The sequence below is a fragment of the Ambystoma mexicanum genome, chromosome 2p (assembly GCF_040938575.1).
Source record: "Ambystoma mexicanum isolate Mex_15411 chromosome 2p, UKY_AmexF1_1, whole genome shotgun sequence".
In the NCBI taxonomy this organism is placed as follows: Eukaryota; Metazoa; Chordata; class Amphibia; order Caudata; family Ambystomatidae; genus Ambystoma; species Ambystoma mexicanum.
Genome location: NC_090923.1, coordinates 1,255,783,820 through 1,255,810,001, shown reverse-complemented (window position 1 = coordinate 1,255,810,001; position 26,182 = coordinate 1,255,783,820).

Below are 26,182 nucleotides of genomic sequence, written 5' to 3'. Positions count from 1 at the left end.
ATGTACTTGCTCGGGATGAGGGCCTCATGCATTCACTTGCACATGTGTCCAATGCAGGAATGGTTAGCAAAACAATGGACTCAGGCAAGCAGTCAGGGGATGATCTAGTGGTTGTTTCGCTAACCTTGGTACAGGCTCTTTGCTGGTGGTCCAGGGACAACCTACTCGAAGGAAAACCCTTTCGCGTTCCACCACCACAAGCGATCCTCACTACAAATGGCTCACTCGCCGGATGGGGGGGGGGCTCACTTCTTCCACCACACATCCCATGGCCAATGGACATGCACAGAAACATATCTACTTCCTGTAACTATTGTCAGTCCTCAAGGCTCTTCAAGCCTTTCAGCAACATCTGGCAGGTCAAACAGTGCAGGTCCTCACAGACAGCACAACTGCCATGTTCTACCTAAACAAGCAAAGAGACAAAGTCTGTCCAAGCTAGCCTCAAGAATACAGAAGTGGGCACTCAAGCAGAATATTTTCCTAACATCTGAGCATGTTCCAGGGGAACTCAATTCTCTGGCAGACATTCTAAGCAGATACCCTCTACCAGAAGAACACGAGTGCCAACTCGACAGAGATATCCTTTCAAGACAGAATATTCTCACAATGGGGTCACCCCCCATTAGACTTGTTTGCCACAAGCCTAAACGCACAATGCCCAGACTTCGCGTCCAGGTTTCCCCAACCAGGGTCCAAGGGGAACGCCCTGTGGATAAACTGGTCAGGGAAATGTGCTTGGGCAACACCCCCCCCCATCCCCTGACACCGCTCCTGAGCAAAATAGTGCACAAGATGCACCAGGAACAGGTAACTCTAATTGTGGTTGCTCCCATGTTTGCCAGACAACCTTAGATTCCACATCTGCTCAAACTGGCGATGTGCGACCCAATCAAGCTCCCGTGCCCATACAACAAGCTAACACATACAAGGGAGCATCCCTCCACCCACACCATAAATCTATGAACTTGGCAGCTTGGCTCCTGAAGTCATAGAACTTGGCCACTTGAATCTTCCAGAAAGGTGTATGGATATCCTAAAGGAGGCACAAAAACTCAACACCAGACACTGCTATTTCAATAAGTGGAAGAGATTTGTGAAATGGTGCATGTCACAAACACTAAACCCAACATTGTTCCCCAGCTAACATTGTACATTATGGCCTAGTATTTAATTCCATCAAAGTGCATCTGGCAGCTCTGTCAGCTTACACCACTTCACAGAACAAGGTGTCCTGGTGGAAAGTTCCAGTCATTAAGGCATTCATTGAAGGGATAAAGAGGCTGTAACCTCAATTTCCAACCCTCCTCAGGGTTGGGATCTCAGTGCTATGCTCTCCAAGCTCATGGGTCCACCCTTTGAGCCTATGCGCAATGCCAGCCTAAAACATCTGACTTACAAGATTGCATTCCTGGTAGACATCATCTCTATAAAATGAGTCAGCGAGCTACAGGATTTTTCCGCACAAGACCATTTCTTCATAATACACAAGGACAAGGTTGTCCTCAGAACACATCCATCTAACTGAGCAGAAAGAAGCCTCCGTACACTTGATGTACGGAGGGTGGTCTTGTACTATGTGAACAAAACTAAACCTCTAAGGAAAACAGACCAACTCTTTGTTTCCATAGCACCTGGAAGGGAAGGTGATCACATGTCAAAGAACGCCATCTCCAGATGGATTGTCAAGTGCATACAGCTCTGCTATTCCCTATCCAGGAAAGTCTTACCTTTCACACCAAGGGCTCAATCTACCAGAGGTATAGTAGCTACCCTAGCTTTCATTGCAAACATCCCTCTAGACGCCATTTGCAAAGCTGCTACATTGAGTTCCATCCATACGTTCCCACAGCATTATTGCATTAACACACACTCTAAAGCAGATTTACAGGTGGGATAAGGTGTCCGAAAACATCTCTTTGCTTCTGTACCTTCTCACTTCCCACCTCTTTCTCCAGATACTGCTCGGTAATCTATGCAGAACATGTGATCTAAGCAGATCCACAAGCTCCAGAAGGGATACATTAATCACTGTAATTGTATTTCTGTGCTTTTATCTGCTTAGATGAAAATGCCCACCCTTCCTCCCCTTCTGGAGTAGAAGACACACAGATGTTTTCTGGGCTATCACTGTTTCTGCTTCATTACATCTGTACTCACGCTACACTTCATGCAACCTCATGTCAGAAATAAACAATCTGAGGGACATCGACGCGTGAAGGACCATGTGTACAGTACAGGTCACACTAGGGATAGTATTATTAACACAGCCTGTCAACGTCCATTTTTGAGTTTTGAAAACAAATCTTGTGATACTCTGCAACTTCCACTAGATGTTGGACTATGCAGAGCATGTGAATCTAATCAGATACAAGTACCAGAAATACGATTACGGTGAGTAATGTATTCCATATTCCCATATATATAAAATGGAAGTTTGTGGATATGTATGTGTGTCTGTTCGAAATGTTCAGCATACTTCCCAACATGCTACCAACCTGAAATTTGGCATGTGGGTAGGGTTCCATGGTGTAGACAATGTAACACATATAAAATAGACCTTTTTCAGATTTTTTTAAGCAATGTGCAATGCTTTCCCCCATCATATAGCTCTCTGCACCATAGTTCCGCTGTAGTTCTACGTTCATTGTTGCTAAAGTTCAGCAGTTCATGAAAACTTCAGCAGTTCATTGTTCCAAACTTTCCACACTATCAGCATTCTAGCTGACATTAGCGGCACTCACTTTTGAAGTCATGCGGTTGACACAAAACAGTGCTTTTGTAGTAATGCGGGTGACAGGAAATGGTGCATGACTCTTCTATAGTGTCCCCAATGACATTGTCAGTCACATCATGGCAAATCTATCATGATAATTACAGGAACTTCATTTCGCATGGAAGCTGATGAATGTATGCCATCTCAACAGTACAAAGCGTACATGTTTCAGTCGTACACGTACAGGTACAGCACTTCAATCTTACACACTTCAGCCCTAAACGGGGACAGCACTTATGTTGAGGTCGCTGCTGCCTCGGCTGTAGATCAGGACACCAATAATGTTGCTGTGCAATCTCAATGCTCCAACTCAAAGTAGCTGGAATCGATTTATGTGACTCATGCTGTTTTAATGGTCAGCTTTATGTGGCTTGGTCCAGAGTTGGAAACAAAGACAAATTGTTCACACTAGCTCCTACAGGAAACACTAGCAATTTTGTCTTCAAAGAAGCATTGGTTTAGTTTATTAAATAAACTTCAAACTAGGACTTAAGTAGGATTTACTGTGCGAAGCACGGGTACACCTGCTAGTAGTATATAATACAACACACCTGGGCACATATGTCTACGCAAGACCCATGTATCCATTTCACAACCTCACTTCACAACCTCACAGTAAACCGATGTATCCAAATCTGTACTAATCACACTTAAGAATCTGCAGCTCACCTTTTACTCTGCTGCCACCAACCCCCACCTTCTTCTATTGCAAAGCATAATGCCAAGAAGCCACGAAAATAGCATAAGCCAGGTTATACAATTTTCAATTATATATATATTTATGCTGGTGCATATCATCACTGACTTTAACATCACAATTGTCACACATCTCTGTGTGGAAGGTAGCATCATCATTATGACACTATCTCTGAGACTTTAACACCACCCCTATCAAACACAATCTGTGTAGGGCCTTCAGCCTTATTTTTATGGCAGAGTATCTCTGTGGGGACCTTTACATCATTATAATCACAAACTATCTCTATGGGGACATACTCATCCATCATGCACCATCTCTGTGGGGACATTAACATCATTATATTCAAACACCATCTCTGTGGGGTCTTCAGCTTCATTTTTATCACACAGCATCTCTGTAGGGACTTTTACATCATTATAATCACACACCATCTCTATGGAGACATAATCATCGTTATCACACACCAGCTCTGTGGGGACATACTCATCCATCATGCACCATCTCTGTGGGGACATTAACATCATTATATTCAAACACCATCTCTGTGGGGTCTTCAGCTTCATTGTTATCACACACCAGCTCTGTGGGGACTTTAACATTGTTATCTTCAAACACCATCTCTGTGGGGTATTCAGCCTCATTTTAATCATACACCACCTCTGTCTGGACTTTAACATCATTATAATAACACACCATATCCATGGGGACTTTAACATCAAAATAATCACACACGTCTGTGGGGACTTTAAGATCAGTATATTCAAACACCATCTCTGTGGGGACTTCAACCTATTTTTTATCGCACACTATCTTTGTGGGGACTTAATCATTACCATTATTACACACCATCTCTGTGGGGTCTTCACCCTCCTTTATGACACACACTATCTCTCTGGGGACTTAATCATCACCGTTATCACACATCTCTGTAACAAACTTAAAATCATTATACCCACATGCCATCTCCATGGGGACATAATCATCACTATTATCATATGCCATCTCTATAAAGGACATTAATGTTTTTATCATTGTACACCATCTTTGTGGGGACTTAAAAATCTGAATATACATACACCATCTGTGTGGAGCCATTCTAATCATCAAAATCAAACACCATCTCTGTGAGGATTTTAACATCATTATATTCAAACACCATCTCTGTGGGGGTCTTCAGCCTCATTTTTATCACACAGCATCTCTGTGGGGACTTTTCCATCATTATAATCACACACCATCTCTATGGGGACATAATCATCATCGTTATCACACACCATCTCTGTGGGGACTTTAACATCATTATCTTCAAACACCATCTCTGTGGGGTCTTCATCCTCATTGTAATCATACACCATCTCTGTGGGGACTTTAACATCGTTATAATAACACACCAGAGTGCTCTATATATTTATGTCCCGTTTGTATAGTGTTATTCTTGTATCGTATGTATCTATGCTTCTGCTATATCGTGTACATTATGCATCTGTATATTCTGACCTGTATTTTATATGCCACTATGTAACCTAAGCTGAAAGTCTTCTTGCTTCTTCTGTGCCCTGATACCTTCGGGTCTGGCACACATTATAAATAAATTTTAAAAAAACACACCATCTCTATGGGGACTTAATCATTACCATTATCACGCACCATCTCCATGGGGACTTTAACTCTAACATCACAATAATCACACATCATCTCTGTGGGGACTTCAACCTATTTTCAATCGCACACCATCTTTGTGGGGATTTAATCATTACCATTATCACACACCATCTCTGTGGGGTCTTCACCCTCCTTTATGGCACACACTATCTCTCTGGGGACTTAATCATCACCATTATCACACATCTCTGTAACAAACTTAAAATCATTATAGCAACATGCCATTTCCATGGGGACATAATCATCACTGTTATCATATACCATCTCTGTAAAGGATGTTAATGTTATTATCATCGTACACCGTCTTTGTGGGGACTTAAAAATCTGAATATGCATACACCATCTTTGTGGGGCCATTGAAATCATTATATTCAAACACCATCTCTTTGAGGACTTCAACATCATTATCACACACAACCAATAAAATGAAATGTCTTTAATAGAGAAGCTTCGACATTTTGGGGGTTTTATTGCACATGGTTCTATTAGAGGAAACTGGTGTTGGGGTCTTAGTGGGTTAGATGGGGAGTCGTCTGAAAAGCCTGCAGTGTTGACAAGTGGAGGCCGTACCTACCTCAGTGCCCAATGCTGGTATGGTTCAGTATGGTTTGTGAAAGTGGCACTTGGATTTCTCATTTATATGGAGATGAGGGCCCAAGGTCTATTAAATGAGTGTGCTAGTATGCCGAATTAGCCACTGGATTAGGGGATGAGTAAAATGGATAGAGGTTAGAACTTTGGCATGCCTCTATCTGGTTCATGTGGTATTAATATGCATAAGGCTGTCATGTGTGAGATGGATATATTTGTGTAGTGTAAAGCAGTAGGCAAAGGATAGGTAAGTCATTTAGGTGGGCAATAGGAGATGAGAAATGAGGACAAACGGGGAGTTTAACACTGGACAGAAATGATTGAGTTCCCATCTTTTGTTGACCTCTGCATGGCCTCTGTGTGTCTTTAATAACATTCTTTCTTATCACACACCATCTTTGTGGGGACATTAACATCATTGTAATCACACACCATCTCTGTGGGGACTTTGGTGTTATCATAATCACACACCATCTCTGTGGGGACCATACCATTGTCATAATTGAACACCATCTCTGTGGGGACCTTATCATGATTATCACTTAGAATTGCTTTGGAGAATTTAAATTGACCATAATCAAACATGATCTCTATTGGAAAGGTAACTTCACTAATATTAAACATGATCCAAAAGTAGATAACACCTCATCATTCCTAAAGAGGAGATGTGTAAATAGGGAAGATGGTGCCTGTGGAAGAATGAAACTTGAATTTGAAATCCTGCTTCCTTTTTTATCACAAAGTGTAATCCTGGGTCAATCATGGTATTTCCTGTGCCACAGTTCTCTTTCCTGGAAGTTTTTTTAGTGTTTATAATAGTGTTTACTGCCAGAACAAACTGCCTTTAAGTTTCACATGCAAATTAAACATCTTGCACATTCAAAAACATCCTAATCCATCTGTTGTGGTGCCTAGATATCAGGAATGTACTTGTATATAAAATATATTGTATACTAAGTACTATAAAGTAAGCATTTATTCATTTGCTCATTATACATTCCATCCCAAATAAGAATAATGTGGTAAGTCCCCGCAAAGATGGTACCAAACACGCGACTAAAAATAAGTATTTTTGCAAATTTGAAGTTGGATCCTGTATTATGAATTTTTCCTGAATATATTTCTGCTATTAACACATTTCCAGAACATTGGGAAAGGTTAGTCCCCACGAGGTGGGGGTGGGGGTGGGGGGGGTGCGTGTGCGTGTGCGTGTGCGTGTGCGTGTGCGTGTGTGTGTGTGTGTGTGTGTTTTTTTTTTCTCTTTCCCCGGAAGTCTTGGATGGAGTTTTCAGGTGCACAAATGCAAGTCAATTTGCTCCAAGAATTAGGAAACAGAAAGTGAGTTTGTAAGAAGGACAGGAAGATAAGCCTATGTCCGTACTTACGAAGCGTTGTTTATGAAGAGTAGCAACGCATCGGCTTGCTGGAGAGGACGCCAGGTATGCTGTATGCGGAGTCCAACTGCCATTTGCGAGTCGAACATCTAGACTGCTGCAAGCGGAATGAACCGCCATCTTGGGAAAAAAATGGACACCGCACACCGTTGAGTCCACCGATGCCAGAGGGACCAGCGCTTCCTAAGGGGCGTGACAATAACATTGACACACGTATACAATTCACGCTGGAAATTGGAAATCCGAATATACACTACCTTGACGTACAAACAGTAATCAGTGGAAATAGAATGAACACAACCCTCTATACCAAACAAACTGATCAGAATAATCTCCTTCACCGTATGATTTTCCATCCTCCCAACATTCTACGCAACCTCCCATATGGACAAATGCTAAGGATCAAGCAGATCGTCAGTGAACCCGAAGATTGCGAAGTGCAACTACATAAATTACATGACAAATTACAATTGAGAGGCTATCCACAACCAGATTTATTAACAGCCTGCATCAAAACAGACACACAAGAAGGCAACCAACTCCTAACAAAAAGAACGGACCGCAAGAGTCCCGAATTAGTGTTTGTAATTAAATACGCCATTCAAAGCAGATATATTAAGGACATTATCAGGAACAGGGGGCACATTCTCGCTAGAACCAAAGACCTGTTTCCACAACTACCAGTGTTCGCATATAAAAAAAAAAGTAGCAACCTTCACAATATGTTAGTGAACACACGAGGAAAGTCTGCAATAAAAAAAAACAACACACACCCAGGAACATACCCTTGTATGAGCTGTGGCAACTGCAACAATGTAATGAAAGGCAACACTATCACATCCAAGAACAGCAGCAAAAATCAAGCTTAAACATCATGCAACATGCCTATCTGAAAATATGATTTATGCAATCAAGTGTCCTTGTGGGAAATATTACATGGGAGAAACATCGCGCAAAGTGCGAGTGCGCATAAATGAACATAAATCATGCATTAGAAATAATAACCAGGCGTCAGCAGTGGCAAGACACTTCAAGGACAATGGACACTCCATTACACAACTACGATTTTTAGTACTGGAGGTAATACCAACCAAAGGACCAAGCAAAGACATGAAGAAATGGTGAGCACAGCAGGAAGATTTGTGGATTGAAAGACTAGACTCACTAGCACCGAGTGTAATCAATGAGGAGCTAGATTTGAGTTGCTTCCTATAACTTTTGGATCATAGTGATTAGGACATTTTTGTAACCTATTGCGATTTGATATTCTAATGTTAACACGAAAATGTGATAAGTGATCAATGTTTGACCTTATTTGAGTCATATTTCTAAGTGTAATGCTAATTCACAACGACTTAGCCAAGAGGAAGTGGAGTCACAATCCAACATAAGTATACCAATATATGTGACCTAGTGTTTGACACACCAGTTTTAAGCAACCACTCAGATGTTGCTTTGTAATCTACTATACAAGAGGTTTTTGAATGCAGGTTTAGAATGATCAGAATGAAGACTGTAGCATTAGAATGAATATTGTGTTATAGTTAATATCCTGCTTTAAGCACAATATATGAGGACAGGTTAACAGACATAGTACCCATCTACAATGGGTAAACAATAGTATGTTTTTCATGCAAGTAAGATAAGATGGTAAAGTAAGATTGGATTGTGAACATTATGTAGGTGAGAGATAAGCACATCTACTTTGGATCTGTTCTATTAACTAAGCGATCTGCTCAAGTGAGCGGGTTCCCGTCACATACAGTAACACAATATCGTGACCTTACATAGTGAATAAGCATGGCTATTGGTAATCCAATAGTACGGTTGGAGTTGACATACTACGATTCTTCTGTTTATATTACTTATACTTAAAGCCGTCACGCAGACGTGGCAACACGATAGGATTATTATAGAAATGTACGGCACATTAGACATCTCAGAGTGTTCTTAGATTCAATACACTAAAGATATAATAGACCCGCAATATGTTTCCATCTGCATTGATGGAAACACAATCGAAGTGGCCAAAGAGATTAAAACTTTGGGGGTATACCTGGACTCGACACTGTCCCTCAAGAAACAGGTGAACTCAACTGCCTCGTCCACGGCCCACACAAACTTATCAACGCTTGCAAGCGATTCCTGTCACCTAGTAGTTGCATCACCATAGCCAGAGCGCTAGTGTTATCCAAGATCAACTACTGCAACACACTCTACCCAGGCACCTCCGAAAAGAACCTCCACAAACTCCAGGTCTTCCAAAATAACACCCTAAGAGCAGCTCTTAGCATACCTAGATCTGCTCACATATCGGGCCTGAGGCATGGGGCCAACTGGCTCCCGGTTTGGGACAGAATCGCCCTCCATACCCTGGTCATCACACATAAGTGTCTCTCAAACACCGCCCCCAAATACCTAGCCAGCAAAATCATCCTTCGCCAATCCACAAGGCCAACCAGATCCGCCTATGCTCACTGCCTCTCCATTCCAAGATATCTACTAAAAAAAAGCAGGAGGAGCAAGCTTCCCAGTTCTAGCTGCCAAACGATGGAATGCCCTCCCTCTTAGCATCAGGGCTGAATCTGCATTCTGGACCTTCAGAGCTAAAGTAAAAAGCTGGCTCCTTGGGAAATCCCAAGTAGGCTAAGCCAGCCGCCTCCCACACCTATTACTGCATCGGTTTACTTTTTTTCTTTGTTTCTGTTATTGTTTTTCGTTTACGACCACCCTGTAACCCGGTCACCCTGCACTTAAGTCTACTGCTTTGTACTTTTTCCTGCTTGTCAAATTCTATAACCACTGCTTAAGACTCAGCACCCAGTTACCTGAGGGTTCAGTGTGCGGTACAAATAAAGAAACTAAACTAAAGGGATTGGTAAATTAGATCGCCCCATGGGACACAGAATTTCATCTATGTGGCTAGCGTTAAAAACTGTACTCATTTACGCATTCATGAGAAGTGTGTATGCTCCAATCTGGTCGATTGGGAAGTTGACCATTACAAAATGGCCACCGTAGTATTTGGCCTACTCCGGTTCCCATAGCAACCGACAAAGCAATTTATCAATACTGCGTTCGGGCGCGCGTTCACACACCGTCTTCGAACACAGTTCTACCGTAGTAACGAGGTAAGATGCAGACCTGACACGGACACTGCGTTACGTATCTAGCAAGCTAAGTGTTCTGATGTAGATTTCTAACATTCTTTCAGCGCATGGCTCGCGCTGGTAGTATGTGAACACAGCACCCAAAGCAAGTAGGAATCCCCATTACGGATTATAGGTAAGAAGTGTTATGGATGAGCTAAGGATGAGTTAGCATGGTTGCACTCTACACTTAAACCCCTGTGACTAGCATTGACAATGTTTCCACTGCTTTTTTAGAATTATCACTGGCTTCAGCATCCACAGGTTAGTCTAGCGCATACAATACACACTATAATGTTTCTTAACATGAGAGCCACATTGCTAATTTCCGTGAACATTTTTTTTCTTTTATCGCCAAACCTGACATTATATTTTACCACTTGAAAACACGTACGTATAATTACGGTATACAATTACGCATTTTTTAACTTCGAATGACATACTGGCTATGTGCATATATTTGAATACCATCATGATACTGATGAATTGGTTTTATTTACTCTTTTTTCTTGTTGTTGTGAATTATTGAATTGGATGATACATGCTGGCATCTTTGAATAATTGCAAATAATGGCTGAAAAATCGATATGTGTTTATGATATATCCATTAACTGTCCTTGGTGTATTTGAAAATCTTGGGTTATGTTTCCATATTCTCTATGGCATAATTGTAATGATGATGTTGGTGAATACTGGGCAATTTGTTAAACAAAAGGTGGAGACCAGAATTAGATGGCCCTGATGAAGGATATGGAAATCCAAAATGCATAGGCCACTACCACTTCTTTTGATGCATCTGCTAAACAGTGAAATTTAACTGTGAAATATTGATTTAAAGAATAAATAGACATACTTTATGGAACGCAATTTCTCAAGTCAAAGATTATTATACTTTTGAAAAAGCAATTAAGTGAATATACACCACATTTGTTGTGGTATTTGGGCACCTTATGAGTTGGTTTGCACCCCACGCAGTATTATCAAGCATTTTGTCAAAGAGAATTTAAGTAGAAATAATTAAAGGTTGTGCACTCTCACCTCTTCTGAAAGGATATGTGAATACCACTAAGCAGAGAGTTTGCGTGGAGTTATGATCTAAGGAGATCGATATTCTGCATTTCAGGCATGCGGTTGCTTGATAGCAAATTGATGGGGTTATTCAGTGATGACATTGTTGTGTATCTCATTGAGCATTAGTCACCGGGTTGCTAGGGTTCAATGCATCAGAAGGTTGTGGTTGGTATTATGGAAAGAGCCATGTTTTAAGAGCTTTGCGGAATATCATATAGTCATGGGTGTGTCAAATATGAGGGGGAAGAGAGTTCCACAGGGTTGGGGCCAAGGTTGAGAAGGCGGATCCTGCGATCCTGACAGAGTTTGAAGTTGGAATCTCTAGAAGGAGGGCAATGCTTGATCCTAGGGTACGGGATGGGAGGTATGTTTTTTTTTCTTGCAGGTATAATGGGCTGGTCTTGTGCACTGCATGGTGAGTGATGCACAGGGTCTTGAAGGTGGCTCTTCGTCCGACTGGGAGTCGGAGGAGGGTTTGGAGAGATGTGGTCTCTTTGACCTAGGGCAAGGAACAGTTTTGCAGCAGCGTTTTAGGCACTTTGGAGTTTGTTAAATTGTTATGCCGGGGCTCCTAAGTATAGGGAGTTGGCATACTCCAGTCTCGACATCACAATAGACATCACTGCTGCAAATCTGTTTGGGTAGGAGAGGTAGGGAAAATGCGTCTGAGAAGTTTGAGGTGGTAGTGACAGCTTTTAGAAACAGTGTTGATCTGACCGGAGAGGGTCAGGCCTGAGTCCAGAGTGCAGCCTAGGTTTTTTACTTTATCGTAGGGGAATGAGAGGGGATATGGGGGCCATGGGAGCGGATATGGCAGCTTGGCAGTGTTCCCACACACACCATGATTTCAGACTTAACAGGGTTCAAAAGGAGGTGGTTTATTGTCATCCATCGATCAACGTCACAGAGACGGGCTTCAAGGTCGGTATGGGGGTTGGTGCCTGTCTTGGGAATTCTTATGATAATTTGGGTATCGTCAGTGAAGTTGAACAGGAGAGCAGACAGGCAAGCGCCTTGAGGTACTCCAGTGTTCACCGAGCGAGCAGTTGAGACATAAGGGGAGAGGAGGGTTATTGGTTTCCTGTTGCTTATGAAGGAGGTGATCCATTTGAGAGCAGTGCCACAGATTCCTAGGGAGTGAAGGCGATTAATGAGGATTGAGTGGTTAACTGTGTCAAAGGCTGCAAAGAGATTGAGGAGAATCAATGCTGCGCAGCCTTCAGAGTCTGCAGCGACCTTAAAATCATCCCAGATCGATAGGAGAGTGGATTCAGTTCCATAGCATGGTCTGAAGCCTGATTGTCTGGGGTAAAGGAGGCAGTTGAATTCTACAAAGGAGTTGAGCTGGGAGTATGCAGTCCGGTCAATGAGTTTTGCCAGAAATCTGGTGTTGGAGATAGGTCTGTAATTCTTGGGGTCAAGCGGGTCAAGGGATACCTTTTTTAGAAGAGGTTTGACATGCACTGTTTCGAAGGCATGTATGAAGATGCCAGAAGTGAGGGATTCATTTAGAATGGCTCTTGCATGTTCTCCTGCGCAGGTAGACGAGAATATTTCTTTCATGACAGAGGCAGGGCAGGGGTCGAGGGGTGACCCGCAGGGTTTGCTGGCTGATAGGTCAAGGAACTCATCTCTTGAGATGGGTTTGAAGGAGTCGAAGGCAGGGAAATTTGGTTTCGTGGCAATGGGATCATGAGGGGGTCGATGATTGGGGGGGTAGGGAGGACAATTTGGTGATAAGGGATGTCGTCCTGTCTAGAGTGGTGGTGTAGAAGTTTATGGGAGAGGGAGTCAAAGTGATTGTGACGGGGTGGATTGGGTAGAGGAACAGGTGGGATTGACGATTTCGGATATGATCATGTGGAGTTCTTTGCTGCGGTTGCCACAGTTGAGAATTTGTTTATTGTATTATTGTAATAGGCTTTGTTGGCGTTCCAAATCTCTGATTTGTAGTTACGGTGATGCAGGACAATGTGGATCTGCTGAGATCGGATTATGATGGTCGCCATTTGCGTTCAAGAGTGTTATTATGTTTTTTGGTATTCCTCAGGAGAGGCGTGAACCATTTGGGGGATGGTCCATTGCGCGAGGAAGCGGGGAGCAAGGGGGTGCGAGGTGTTACTGTGTCATTAAGTCAGGAGTCGAAGGAGTCGATGGTTAAGGCTCTATCGGAGGGTAGCACTGCAAGGGGGCGAAGAAGCAGGGCTTCGGCTAGGTCAGGAAGGATCTTGACTTTGTTCCAGCATTTGAGATCATGGGGACGGGTGGGGAGGGGAGCTGTAGGCAGAGGGGAAGGGGTAAGGATATAGAAAGGGATGGCAAAGTGGCCGGTCCAGATGAGTGGTTTGAGACAGAACAAGCAAACCAGTTTGTGGGAGCTGAAAATTGCTTCAATGGTGTGTCTACCAGAGTGGGTTGGACCGGTCGTATGGTAGGAGAGGTTGAGCGCATCAAGACTATCAACCAGCAGGTGAGTCATGGGGTAAGAGGGGATATCAAACCAGATATGAAAGTCTCCTAGGAGTGTAAGAGATGGGTGATTTACTTGAATGGTAGATATTGAATCACAGAGGTTGTTGCTGAAATGTTTGTCGTATCCAGGGGGTCTGTAGATGAGGAGGAAGCTGTGGGTGAAGGTCGGTGTTAGAGATAGTTTTACTAGAAGGGATTCACAGGAGGCAGTGCATGTCTGGGATTCAATGAGTGAGACAGAGAAATGACGGTTGAAGAGGACTGCCACTCCGCCACCTCTAGGGAGTCTATTGGGGCTGACACGCGAGTAGCCAGGGGGGAAGGCTTTGTGTGCTACAGTGGCTTAGTCGTCGGAGAACCAGGTTTCGCTGATAAAAATGAGGTCAGCCTTGTCAGAGGATAGGAGGTCAAAAATGCTGTGTCTGTTTCTTGCTATTGAGCAGGCATTAAAGAGAATGCAAGTGACTTCATGGGGGGATGTGGGGTTTGTAGTGCTAATCGGAGTGGGAGCTTGAGGGATATGGCTGCCAGGAGGGGTGGTAGTAGCACTCAGGGGTGTTGAGACAGGATGAGGAGGGGTACGGGAGGGGCTGGGTGCCTGAGTGTGTGCTGAGAGGGTTACGTCGATGAGGGCAGGAAGAGTAGGCAGGCGGAGGTAGGAGTGTGAGAGGCGAGGGGTGGGACAAAGTGGGTTGGGAGGGTAGTGGATGGGTCGGATGGTGTGGGGGTTTAGGTGGGCAGAATGTGTAGGGAGTCAGGGGGGCAAGGGGGATTAGGTGTACAGGGTGAGAAGTCAAGAGAAAGGGGGTGGAATCTGAGGGAGGGGAGAGGTGAATCAAGGGGGGAAGGGGATGGAGAGGCTGGGAGGGTGGGCTGATGCAGAAGTGGGGAGGAGTAGAGGTTCAATGGAGAGGACCAGTCGTGTTTTCTGCTTTTCATGGGAACTCGTGCCATAGGGGTGTCAGAGGGTGGGGGGGGTCGGAGGGGAACAGCGAGGAGGCTATCGTTCTAGCAAGGGTGAGATGTGCTACTTTAAGAGAAGGGAAGGGATTTAAAGGGGGTGGTTTGTTGGCGGGGTCGAGTAGTTATGGGGGTTGGAGGGGGGTATGGGCAGTTGGTCGGGGGGTTTTGTGTTCCTCAGCTGGCTTAGGGAGAGGTTGGTACAGAGCTATCAATTATAGTGGGCACTTTCTGGTGTGGATCAAGCTGACAGAAGTAATTCTAAGAGCGCTGCAGGCAAATAGATCGCAGTATTATTTAAGGGGGCACCTTTTAGATGTGAGATCATGTTACCAGCGACAATTTCTAAGTCACCAAGGGTACTTTCTAGATGAGAATCAGTGCAACAAGAGCGAAATTTCTAAGTGTGTGGAGAAATAAATCACTGATATTTCGGAGGGCACTTCTAGGTGTGAATCAGGCCAACAGGAACAATTCTAAGTGTGTGGGACAGGCATAGTAAACACAGTAAAGTCTTAGGGGTACTTTAGATGCCAAACTGGTTAATAGGTGCAGTTTCTAAGCATGTTGGACAGGCAGAAACAGATACAGTAATAATCAAAGTGACAGGAGGAAAGTGAGAAGGGGGGGGGAGTGAGAAAGGCAAGAATACCTCTGAGGAGGTGCAGCTGGTAGTTTGACTTCTTTGAGATGTCGGAAATGTGAGGAGAGAAGGAGAGGGTGGACTCGAATATGACCCCAAGGTTCTTAGCCTCACCGTTAGGAGTAGGAAGAGGACCCGGGTATGCAGCCAGAGAGAGAGGAAAGGAGGGAGCTGCTGTTCCGATGAGGCAGATCTCAGTCTTACTGGCATTGAGGCAGAGATCATTAGCGGCATACCACTCCTGAATTACAGACAGTCTGGAATGAGAGACGGTGTAGAGGTGGCCAAGGGGAGCATGAAAGAGAGCCGAGTGTCATCCACATACCACTGAAAGTTGGAGCAGAGCGCAGCTATGCGGTGGGCGAGAGGAGCCAGATATTGGCTCAACAGCCAGGGAGAGAGGTTAGACCCCTGGGGAACACCACAGGTAGAGAGAGAGATAGAAGAGAGGAAGGACCCCAGTTGGACCCGAGAGGGTCAGTCAGTGAGAAAGGAGGTCGGCTAGGCCAGGGCCCGATCAGTGATAACCAGGTTATCACAGAGGCGCTTGAGCAGGATGGCATGGTTGACCATGTCCAAGGCAGAAGATCAAGGAGAATGAGGACAGAAGGAAGATTAGAGTCAAGGTAGGAGAGCAGGTCTTCACAGATGTTCAGGAGAGCAATTTCCGTGCTTCTGTTTGCTCTGAATTTAGATTGATCGTCATGTAGACAACCACCAGATGCAGTGTGAAGGTTGAGCTGGGACATGGCCAGCTTTTCCAAGAGTTTGCCCAAGAAAGGAGTGATGGAGATAGGGCGATAGTTAACCGAGAGGAAGGATCGGCTGAGGCCTTCTTGAGGAGGTGCTGGCACAAGGGAGTGCTTCAGGGGGAGGGGAAGTTCCAGTGGCAAAAGAGTGATTACAGAAATCAGCCAGGGCTGAAGTGTCGGATTTAGTCCTTGATGGTTTTGGAAGAACAGGGAAGAACCTGTTTTGACAAGACTTTCATATATCGGACTTGTCTAGAAACATCGTCTGGGGAGAACAAGGGAAAGACAGAAGCAAGGAGGAGAGGAGGCCACAGGTGGGCCAGGTGGGCAAGAGGAGGAAGAGGAGGAGTTGGAGGAGGAAGAGAGGGTGGCCAGGATGTCCTGAGTTTTAGTGATGAAATGAGAGGCCAGGGCTGTGCAGAGGGCCTGAAAAGAGAGAGGAGAGGTAGAGACTGCAGCACCTTGCAGATTTTGAAAAGTTTGTCTGAGTTGTTAGATACCGCAGATGCAGGCTTGGATGTGTGCTCTCTTCTTGGTGAGGACAGAGAGTCTGTACTGCCTTTGGAGCATGCGGCAGACCAGTTTGACAGAGGGTGAATCAGTAGCCTTCCACTTCCCCTCAGTGTAGCGTTTCAGGGTGAAGAGGTCCGAGTCGTAACAAAAGTTGCACTTGGATTTAGGCTCAAGCAGATACTCATGACAGGTGCAAGTACATCAATAGTGTCAGAGATAGAAAGATGAAGGTTAAAGAGGGCTGTGTCAGGATGAGAGTCAGCCAATTGTGCAGGAGGAGGAGAGAAAATAGCAGCAAAAGCCTCAACTGACACACACTTCATGGCTCGAATGACCGAGAAGGTAGGTGGCAGTGCTGGCATCGGCTTGGCCTGGGGGTAGAGAGAGAGATGGGAGGAAAGGAGAAAGTGGTCACTCCAGGACAGAGGAGTGGTACGAGGGTTGGAGAGGGGGAGGTCTGAGGAGATCAGAACATCCAGAGTGTGCCCTACCGAGCGAGTCAGGCCAGAGGGAAGAATAGAGAGACGGAGGGAGCCGCAGAGATTGCAAAAGAGTCCTGCAAAAGGACAAGAAGCATCCAGGTGGATGTTAAGGTCTCTGAGGAGGAGACACTGAGAGGTAGAGGTGAGGAGGGAGGAGGAGAGATCCTCCCACTCAGAGAGGAAGATGGTTACCTAGCCGGGTCGGCAGATAGTTGCCACAGTGAGAGAAAGAGCGCCTCCAGACCAGGCATTCAAAGGAGGAGTAGTCCTGCATAGGAATGATAGAAGCAGGGATCCACGCAAGGAAGATCAAGGCTACCCCCCCCACCGGGACAGTTGGTTCTGGGGGCAGAGAAGGTCTTGTAGCCATCAGGGAGGAGAGTGCCAAAGCTTGTGACAGAGCTGGCTGTGAACCACATCTCGGTCAGACCGAGGACTTCTAGATCGAGTTCTTCCAGGAGACGGCAGATGTCCAAGGAGTGTTTGACAGCTGAGCCAGAGTTGAGAGTAGCAATGTGGATCAGGTTGCCACCTTTGAAAAGACTTTGTGGGAGTACTGGTCAAAGGTACGCCCTGAGGAAGTGTTGGAGGCGCCCGAGGGTGGGCAGAGAAGGAAGGAGGAAAGGGCAAGGTAGCCAAGGGAGAGGAGGTGGGTGCCAGAGGGGTGGAAGAATGAAGAGGCAACAGGGTGGCCGGAGAGGCAGCAGGGGTTGCTGTAGAGGTGGTCGAGGAGGAGGGAGGCAGAGGAGCGAAAGAGGGGAGAGAAGGGACAGCAGGAGAAAAAAGGAAGTTGATAAGGCAGGGGAAGCATCTATCAAATAGGAGGAGGTTGGCCTGAGGGCCTTGGACCAAGACAGTGCCATTTAGGTAAACATTAACAGTGGTCTTGGAGGAGTGGAAGGGGACCATGAGGGCCACCCACTGGGTTCCACCATTAATGGGTGAAAAAGAAAAAGGAGAAAGAGCAGAGACCACATGGACGGTCACTAGGCGTGGAGAGGGGACGACAAAGAGGATGTTGGTAAGGGTCTGTCTGGTGGAAGCGCTGATGTAGGTATCAGCGATGGAGAGGCCTGGGTTGGAGACCAGGATATCCCTCTTAAACTTCTTCCTACCAGACTTAGTGAGAAGGATAGGATAGTCGATAGAGAAACAGAGAAGATAGGAGAGAGAGTACCGTAGAGAGTGCGGAGGGCAGAGTGGGGGAGAAAAGGGAGAGAGGAGAGAGGAGGGCTAGGGGTCAGGCAGGAGGGGGAGAGACACTGGGATGTGGGGAGGACACTGAAGGAGGGGGCACAAAGCGGACAGAACAAAAACTCACATACAAATATAAACAAGCAAACAGAAGCAGCAAACGCTTCTAGGAAAAACAGATCAAACAGGGAACCTGAAAGAAGGAGAAAACAGCAGGATGCGGCAATAAACAAGCCGGAGGAACACGCCGCCAAGACAGAGCAATCACCCAGGAAATCTAGAAAGGAAAGAACAGCAGGGATACAAGCAGGGAAAGAGCAATGCAAACAACCAGGAGCTACAATATGCACAGAGCAGCCAAACTGGGACACAATCAACCAGGAACTACAAAATGCACAAATACAGGGCAATCAACCACGGAACCTAGAAAAAGAAAGAACAGCAAGGATGTAAGCAGTACAATGTAAGCAAGCAACCCAGAATAGAAAGACAACCTGAGGCAGGACAACTACCAAGGGAATCTAGAGGGAAAGAAAATTCCAAACCATGGAGAACACAATCACAGAGTAAACAGTAGGTCAAGTGAAGGAGTTCGGGTTGGACAGAAGGGCTCGCAGGGGAAGCGGAGGGTGCGGGGTAAGGCGGCTAGAGTTGGGAGGGAGCGCACGTGACCTAAGCGCCAGGGAGTGCATGCAATCCGGAAATGCGTGGGAGTGCATGTGGGCAGGGAAACAGAGGAGCCAACGCCATCAAGGGATGCGCGGGAGCACACGCGATAAAGGAATGCAAGGGAAACACACAACCTAAGCGCGAGGGAGCACACGCAATCTGAGAATGCGTGTGAACGCATATGGCCAAGGATGCGAGGAGCCCCTGAGATTAAGGAATGCGAGGGAACTGGGAAACCTGGAGGTGTCTCCCTGACTAGTCCCCGGGGATCTGTCATCCAGGTGGCCAGGACACGGTCATTGCTATTGGATCCAGTTCCTGGGGGTGGAAGAGTGCAGGAGAATCACCTGGATGAGGGGTACTCGGGGAGTGGAAGTGGGACACCCGGCGGGTGAGACGCAGCATCCCCCCTTCTTATAACACCTTTTCCCCATCCGACCATGTAGGATACTCAGACACTCTAACCTCCCCTTTTCCGACACACTTTCTTACACCACAAAAGATAACCGGCTAACACCCAGCCGTTTACCAGACATGTTCCAACACAAGGGCCAAGTTAAGTCGGGCAATTGACCAGAACCACACACATCTGACACCCCTTTCCCTTCCCCAGAGGGATAAAAGGTGGAGCACGAGAGGACACACCGAGCAAGGCAAACCGCACTACGAGACAGCTATCCCAGGGTGGCAGATCAAGAGGAGGAGAAAAGCTGTGAGAACCGAAGGGGCGACAAGGAGAGAAGCAACCTTGCCCTTCTCGATCCAGACCCACAAAGCCTTTGTGAAAGGAATCATAAGACCGCGAAAAATAGCCAGCGTGTGTTGCAGCAGATGTCAATGGTACACAGAGACCTCCTACACTGATAATCAGGGCAGGGAGAGACGCTTGCTACCGTGGTACCGTCCTCTACTCCAGAGACAAGAAAAGCCAAGCGGTTCATCACAGCCGGAGAGTCGCAGGGAAGACCGATAAGAAACCAAACTGTGTTGAACGAAAGTTGCGAACAGCAAATAAAGGGGAAAACCAGCAGCAGAGGGCCCCGGTACCATTAGGGTGCTCATTCGATGAACTCTGCGTGATTGCCACTATTGTTGAAACTACAGATACCAGAAGGCCCTAGGAGAGCAGCAAGTTAAAGGTCAAAGTGGTCATACAGGGGTCTACAGAAACCCCCATGTACAGGCGAAAGTCTTTGACAGACACGTAATTGGAAAGCTAAGGGAGATGAATCCTGCATATTGAGAAAGGGGAAGGAACTGTGTGTTTGGCAAGAGTGAACCCGACAGAACGGGGGAAAGTATGATGCCCCAATGAACATTGGGTCGACAGGAGTGAACCCGATGGAGGGATGTCACAGTGGATTGTATAAAAAAGACATTAAGATTTGCGAATGCAAATGGAGAAATCTTGTGCATAAAAGCCGTAGTGAACCAGACAGAGGGAGGCTGCTATTCGAGAGGGATCGGAGCCCGGAAGAGGGGATCCAGGGGTGTAAAGCCATCACCCACCGTACATACAGAAAGGAACTTTTTTGTTTATTTTGAGCCCATCAGATACTCAGAGGCAGAGACTTTTTTGTAGAAAAGAGACAACCACCGAAGATCCTGATACCTGAGAATGGAACTGTAGTCTCGTGCTGGGAAAGCTTGAGATTGTGCTACGCTCAGGAGTCCCACCTTGCCCTGTGCTCAAAACGTGGGGATGGGAGACCCCTGGCTATAACATCCTGTCTTATCATTTGTGAACACTTCTTTCTTTCTTGTGAACACTATCCCACACTCTTTTTGGTATTTAGTTGTAAGGATTGGCAATAGTTTTTTTTTCTTCTTTTTTTTAAAAATAGACCCTTTTATTTGATAAGACACCACTAGGACTGCCTTATTATAATTTGATGGACATAGCTTGCTACCATCTTAGGTTTAGATTTGGTGTTTTTCAACCTACCCACACAGTTTAATAAACATCCTTGAACTATGATCACTTGTGTCTGACTTTACTGTTGCCACCATGAGTGCATTACAGAATGCACACAGCCTAAGCGCGTGGGAATGCACGAGGCCAAGGACACGAGGAATCCCTGCAATCAAGGAACGCGAGGGAACAGTGTTAGGAAAGATTTCCATTTCATGTGTAATTTTCCCTCCAGTTGTATACCCCCCAACTTGTTGCTGATGTTAAACACCATAGTCTGGCTTTGAAAGAGGAGCAGAGCCTTCCACTGCACTCCCCTGGCCTTTTTCGCTCACTTTATTATGGGGAAACTGACATGCCCTTTCAGTCAGTCAGTACTGGGAGACTGTTTCCCTTAGTCCTGGTTAATGTTGCAACTTTTCTGCAACATGTTGCAAGCGCACAATGTACCTTCCAGTATAGTGCACTTGGGTCTTCCTGTCATTTCTAAAGGCCCTAGATACTCTCGAAGGATTTTTTAGGCGAAGTGCAGGTGTGCCTTGGACAGGGCTGGCAGCAGCTTATCTTTTCATATATCTTTAACCCTTTCCTGCCAGGTAAACCGGGGTTACTGCGATTGGCACGAATAGGTGGCCTGGCTCCAAAATGGCCATGCCACTAGGTTCTTTGTCCTGTCCTTTGGCCATCTTGCCCCTTCACCTTCCCCAGGTCAAGCCGACCCGGGTCAGTCCTTATTTGGGCATGCATTCTCCCATGAAACGCAAAGCTTTCGCTTGCTTCTGCATGCCTTGTGTGTGTGCTTCCAAGATGTGGGCTGGACTGTCTGGTTCCAATACACATCGCGGGTGCCAGAGAGTCTGGTGGGATGTGAATGCCTAGGACCACTGTGGTATGATGGTATGCCTGTATGTGGGCAGATCTCCCATTGGATCCTCTTCGTTTTGGCGCAAAGGAGATTCTGGATAAGAGAAGGCTCCAAACACCCATACCATGTCGATCTCTAGTATCCTGAAACTAAGAAGTTGAGTCGATGAACCGCTGGAAGGTTTGGCACCCTGAGCCTGCCATCGTCCCGCTGGACCCTCTGCATCTGGTCATCCTAGAAGGTCTGCAACGACGTTTCGACCCATTGGAATAGTGGGACCAACTATTCTCGATACCTTCATCAAACCCTGCAAATAAGCCTTCTCGGAAGCATCCCTGGGCCCCACATGGGGCTAACCAGCTTGCGCAGGTCCTTTGCTCTGATACTGCTGCCATTTCGAGGAGGCCCTTAAAACTTGGTACATCGCAAGCTGTGTTCACAGCACTCTCGCACCAAATTTCACACACTTGCCGTTCCCAGATCTGGAGTAAAGAGAGCACCCGAACCGGAGTATACACGGTTACCGTGTTGCCCAGCCGTGGTGACGAACCTCGCAAGTGCATTGCAGCTGTGCCCCTCTGTGCCCTGAAGCCAGCTACAGCCGAACTGGCCTGATCCATCCACCAGGAACGGAGAAAACGCCACTGTCCAGTTTGGGAATCAACGCCGTAACTTTGTCGCTGAAAGCTGCAGAGCTGCGAGATTCCCGCATTTGAACCTGCAACCGAAGTGGACTCGACTGCCGAAGTTTGGTCCGGAGTGCGCCGGCGAGTAATTTCCAACCCTTACTGGTGGCCCCTAGTAAATCGATAAATTTTTACGCATGAGTAGCCCCTGAGGGACCCTCCCCTTTCCACTGCTAGTGCGAACTAGCAAACTATTCCCAACTCTTGGAACCTGCTCTGCCCTCAAGTGGAGACCCTCCATGAATAGTGGGAACCTTTTCTGCATCACCTCACCCACCTTCCTGAGCTGCTACAGCCCCTATAAAAGACCCTGTTTCGCCCACCTGCACTACCGCGTGCACCAGCATCGCACGCACATTTGGGCACTAGGCTCCTCTCATCTGAGGGATTGGACTGCCTTTCAGTTAGGATTGTGTGATGCAGAACTGCCTAAAGACTATTTGCACTACCTGCTTCAGGCTGTGGACCCATTTCATGCATTAACCCTTTAGGACCCTTTGGTCTTGTTTATATGTATTTTAATAGGCTTGTGTTGGCTTAGAAGTATTACTGTGATTTTTATTGTGTGTTGAACCTCAAAGGCCTTGAAATAAATGTATTTGTATTTTTAATATATAAACACCTGACTTGGAGTGATTTGTAAGTGTCCTTTACTCTGTGTGCTCATTGAGGTTTTTCAGTCACCCTCACCCCACCTGAAACGCGATCAGTGCACAACAACATGAGTGCAAGGGTGATAAGGGGGCACCAGGACAGGAGGTTACATGGAGTAAGGCAAGCTAAACTCTCCCTGCAACCTATTACCTGGCAGTCAGACAGGAGGGCGAGTCGTCTGCGCTCACTGTCTGCACCACATCCCCTTCGCCGCAAAAAACCTGTGTCGTTCAACATTGCTGTTTTGACGCAGAGTCCATGCCTCGGCTGGTATGCAGTGTTATCGAAAATGTTATAGTGAAAGAAACATATTGAGTATTTTATAACAAAAACCTGTTTACTGAATGCATTTTTGGGAGGTGTAAAGGGTTACATTTTTTCAGGAAACGTTTGGGGTGGTGTTTTAAGGGTGGAAAATGGCTGTTAGGTGGACCCCCCACAAAAAAAACCCAATGCATTCGATATTAAGGTTTTCGTTATAAAATACTCAATATGTTGCTTTCACTATAACATTTTCGATATAAAGACATGTAATTGCCTTGGTTATTATAGGCGCGGGTGTAGCAAACATCCTATGTTTCATCGGGCAGAGTCTCCTGCGCACCTGTGTCGCTAAACACTGCAGCCTTGTCTTGCGAGGGCTTTGCCGCAGAGGGTCCATGCCTCAGTCCTTAAAGGCTCTGATGTGTGGATGTAGCAAACGTGCTACATTTCGTTGGGCAGTGTCATCTACGTCGCTCAACACCGTGGTCTTGTCCTGCGAGAGGTTTGCTGCAGAGGGCCAGTGCCTTGCTTGGTTCTTATAGGCGTGTACGTAGCAAACGTGCTACATTTCGTTGGGCAGTGTCTCCTTTGCACCTGTGTCGCTCAACACCGTGGCCTTGTCCTGTGAGGGCTTGCACAGGCAATTGTAGACACGCACCTGCCTAACACAAAACCTTTAACTTCTCTCTCCTCTCTATCAAAGAAGTGGAGGACCTAATCTCTAAACTTAAGCCCTCAAAATGTCAGGGTGATATTTGCCCAGCCACTGTTGTCAAAGAGGCAGTCAAGGACATGGCACCATTCATCACATCTTTCATCAATGTCTCTCTTGAAACGAGCACAGTTCCCAACAACCTAAAAGACGCTTGGGTACTTCCACTGCTAAAAAAAAAAAAGCCTACCATTGACACCAATATCCCCACTAATTATAGACCCATCACCACCGTGCCATCTCCTGAAAATCTTGGATAGAACAGCCTACCTACAAATCCAAGAACACCTAGAAGCAAATAACCTCCTTGAACTTAGGCAATTGGGTTTCAGACCCATGCACGGGGCGAAACAGCGCTGATTGACCTCAAGACTAAAATTGAAAACCTCAAGGACAAAGACAAACTAGCCCTCCTCCTACTATTAGACTTGTCTGCTGCATTTGACGTAGTCAACCACAAGGACCTTTGCAACCACCTTTCCACAGCAGCACACTTCTCGGACCAAGCTAATAACTGGATCCAATCTTTCCTCAACAATAGAACAATGAGGGTTTTCGTACCTTCAGCCGCAGCACAACCAGCACCAGTCACATGTGGAGTATCTCAAGGATCATGTGTCTCCCTCACCCTTTTTTAACGTGTTCATGAAACTCTGTTTGATGATCTTGACTATTTGGGTGTCACTTACACAAAATATGCTGACGACACCGAAATACTCATCCCTCTTACTGGTGACTATGATATAGATTCCAAACAATGAATGACATTTATAGCATCATCCAAGCATGGATGGCCAAGCATGGTATTTGTCTAAATAATGACAATACAGAACTTCTCTTCCTGGGCTCACCCTCCAAAATTAACAACCTCAACGCTCAAATTCATTCAACATTGATGGGATCAACATCAAGGTTTCAAAGGCTGTAAAAACCCTAGGTATTTACATTGACTCCACCCTAAACCTCACTAAACAAACCAATGCGATTGCATCCTCAATGGCCTACACATGCAAACTAATCACAGCCTGCAAACCATATCTCACGACTGCCAACCACATAACACTAGCCAGAGCACTAGTCTTCAAGTATCCAAGTTGGACTATTGTAATGCGCCCTATTTGGGAACCAATCAACAGAACTTGCTCAAAATGCAAGGCATTCAAAACAACGCCATCAGATCGGCACTGAACATTGCCAGATCTGAACACATCTCCTCAACTAGAAGGAACCTGAACTGGCGATCGATCAAACAAAGAATTGCCCTTAAAACCATATCCTTGACACACAAGTGCCTTGCTTATAAAGCACCCAGCTACCTCAGCAACACCACCTCCAGAAATACTTCAGAACGTCCTACCAGATCTGCTCAGTCACACTGTCTTAAGATCCCACGCTTCAAACTTCAGAAGACAAGAGGTAGCAGGTTCCCGGTATTAGCAGCCAAGTTGTGGAACTCCTCACCCTTAACGCTTAGATGCGAACCATCCTTCTCCACTCTTAGGAAAAACGCAAAAACTTGCAAGAGAACTAGCTATCCATCTTCCCGATGACTATCCTCTCAGCCGTTGGAGCGGAGGGAAACAAAGTCGCTACATTCACTGTACCCACCCATGCAACCTGCACTCTATTGTAAGCCCCCTCATGTCACCCTGTGCATCTCAATGAACAAGTTACTCTCTTACCTGGTAACGTTCTTTTGATGGGATGGTCCGACGAAGTATTTCATATCTATGACAATCACCACAGCTGTGCTGCTTCGGAAAATCTTTCAGCGTCTGCGTCCTGCGTTGATGACGTCGATACGCTGTCCTCGAGGGCCTCCATCGAGCCGACGTAGGCAGATGTTATAAGTAGGACGCACAACGCCCGTAGCCTCAGTTGTAGTTTTTACCCAGAATGTGTGGCACCAATCTTCTGCCAGTATGATCACAGAAAACCTTGCGGAAACGTAAGCTGCAATTGCATAAGAAATTCTGTAGCGGGGAAGGCAGGGAGGGAGCCATATGGAATATGTCGTTAGATCATGCCATCGAAAGAACGTTACCAGGTAAGAGAGTAACT